This window comes from Clinocottus analis, unplaced genomic scaffold (assembly GCF_023055335.1).
Source record: "Clinocottus analis isolate CAN_PGR_092001 unplaced genomic scaffold, fCliAna1.0.p SCAF_12, whole genome shotgun sequence".
Lineage (NCBI taxonomy): Eukaryota > Metazoa > Chordata > Actinopteri > Perciformes > Cottidae > Clinocottus > Clinocottus analis.
This window is the reverse complement of record NW_027175843.1, coordinates 14,424,798-14,427,839: the sequence shown is the minus strand read 5'-3', so window position 1 is coordinate 14,427,839 and position 3,042 is coordinate 14,424,798.

Here is a 3,042-nt window from a genome sequence, read left to right as displayed (position 1 = left end):
GCCAGCACACATCACCGTTGGCTAACCCCTGCTTTAAGAAAGGATTGTTAATAATACTTAATAATTATCTGTGTACGTCTTTGCTACGTCTCTCTCGGACAAAACCTCTGAATTTGGTTGAAACGGCAGTGAAAACGGCTTTCAAGTCTGGTTTCACACCAGCTAACAACTCGATTACTGTTCCACCAAAGTGAGGTCAAAAAAAAATAGGAAAAAACATTGTACATAACATAGTAAATAGCTGAGATGCTGTTTCAAATCCTCCACACACACAGTGACTGGAACATGGCAGTAGGCGTTAGGCAAACAGTCATTATGCGATTGTGTGTTTGTTTTCGTACTTATAAAATGAATGGCTGGTGTTTGGATGTGCTTTTTATACGAGCAACACTTCATAAAGTCTGTGTATCTTTTCTGAGTGAGGTGTAAATTATCATACGGTATATTTGTGTGCTTTTGTGAGTCCATGCGCCTGTGTGTGGTGATGTCTAATTGCTTCTTTATTCCTTTGTACATCTGCAAGATCGTGCCTGCAATTTGATTTACTGTGTGTTTGTGCTGCCTTGGTCTGCACTGAGTGAAGCGTCTGTGTGCCTGTGTGTGTGTGTGTGTGTGTGTGTGTGTGTGTGTGTGTGTGTGTGTGTGTGTGTGTGTGTGTGTGTGTGTATAAATAATGTCCTCCCTGTAATTGAAAGGATATGTGCTGGCTGGGGTCCTCCATAAAGAATCACCCCTACAACAGCGGTTGAATGCAAACGATGAGCCCAGAATCATTTGCAAACAAATTAAAACATTTTATCAGAAAGTTTAGAGCGCTCTGGTGTAAATTACTTCTTCAAAAGGAAAACAAAAAAGAAATGAAACAAGCTGACTAATTTACAGCCTATAATTGTAAGCAACTCAAAGCAGCACATGCAACTTGCATGCCTGATTGTTATTTTTTACGGCACATGCACATTTCCCCAAGAATTCCACTGCGGTGTTTATCTTTGTGTGTGTGTGTGTGTGTGTGTGTGTGTGTGTGTGTGTGTGGTCTCTGACAGACTGGCAGCACTGTGAAAGAGCATTTTGAGCATAAGCTGCTTCTATCAGCGTTCTGTAAAACTGTTGAGCTGCTGGATGTAAAATATAATTAGCTTCTTTTCTTTTCTTACTGTCTTTTTTTTTTGTTCTTCTAAAATTTGCTTCTAATCTACAAGCAATTACAAGGTTCCATTAAATGTTCAAAACTTAAAATCACCATATCAGTGTCAATAAGGCCTTTAGGTCCTCAGCGAGTTGATGAAGACATGTTATGGTCGTGAAGATGAAAAAAACCAAAACCAAAATTCTTGTAATGATTAATACCAGACATGGCAAAGAGAAGCGGTTACTAACCACACCGAGAAAAAAACACCATGGAAAAATGATTTTCAAAACTAATTCATGACAAACCCGTATTTCAAATCCATTTTTCCCATCTTTCAATCTAACATTTCTCCTCGCAGCTAAAAATGATTTTAAGCCATAGTTATGTACATCGGGATGAGACAAAAATACAAAGACTCTCAAGTCAAGTTAAAGCATGCACTCACCCACTCACACGCACACAAACCCATCTTTAATTACTGTTATTAAGTACATTTGTCATGGAGTCTCTATAAGTGTTAATTACATGAGAGAAAGAACAATGCAGATACTTTGCTTGGATTTTAGGCTCCTGTCTGATTTCCTGCTTTTATAGTGGACCCTGTGACATCCGAAACCCTTCATGCATTTACATCACATCTACAGAAGCCGTCCTGAATGAAACACATTGTGCGCAAACTGAAACGTCAAAGTCAATCAGACAATCTTAAATTCGGATTACTATTAACTCACATGGGAACACGGTTTCATAAGCGTATTTTGTATTTAAACATTTAGATGCCCACTGATTTTTTACTTTATCTACATTTATAATCGACATTCAAATATAAAGTATGTCAAGGGAACTGTATAAGCTGGTGTTTATCTTTTGTAGTGTGACAGCACAGCACAATGTATAGCTGTGGGAGGTCTGAGTGGCAGATTGGTGTTGTGGTATTTGACCTCTTTATGACAGCAGACAGCGCTGCTTTCCATTAGCCACGACGGCATTCACTCGCTAACCTGTACCATCGCTTTAGCTGCTGAAATCCAACCAAACAACAAATCCACTGACACTGAAGTTTTGTCAAAGACAACATGTTACTGTTTTTTAATGGATGTTCCCGAAGGTCAGATCAGCTTAAAATTCACAGAGAGAGAGAGAGGGAGAGGGGGCAGGCGGGGAGCCGCCGGTATCTGAGGTCAAAATCTGTCGGTCTGGCTTTAAACCCCTGATTTCACTTCCATTTCACAGACTTGAGTGAAAAACCTTTTTGATCTTGAAAGATGGCTAATTCCCCGACCCCGAGGGTTTGATCTTGCTTATTTACAGCTTTAACATACACACACACACACACGCACACGCACGCACACACACACACACACGCACACACGCACACGCACACACATTACCACAAAGATATGGTGTATAAATATGCACAGAGCTGGCTTCTGAGTGCAAAATAGGCTTAATTGCACAAGTTCTTGTGGTAAGACCACAACCGATGTGTGTGTGTGTGTGTGTGTGTGTGTGTGTGTGTGTGTGTGTGTGTGTGCGTGTGTGTGCGTGCATGCACGCAAACATGCGTGCATGTGCATAGAGTTGTGTGTCGATGCCGAAGACATAAAAGGGTAGACAGCACTTTTCTTTTTCTTTTTTTTTTAAAATCAGGAAATGAAGAACTGCCAAATGGCTGTGGACCCCCTCAAGGCTACTCATTATGGGGTTAAAGTGATGCGCACAGACACACACACACACACACACACACCACTTTGTTTGAAGCCTCTCTGTGTCTTCTGACACTCGGCTCTGCCTCCGTACACCGTCTCTCTGTCGCTCTAACCCTTGTGCTCTCTGTCGGGGCAGGTCTGAGATGAAAGTCAGCGCAAGTTTTTTGCCCCCCGAGGGTATTAATCTTCTAACGACCACATAAT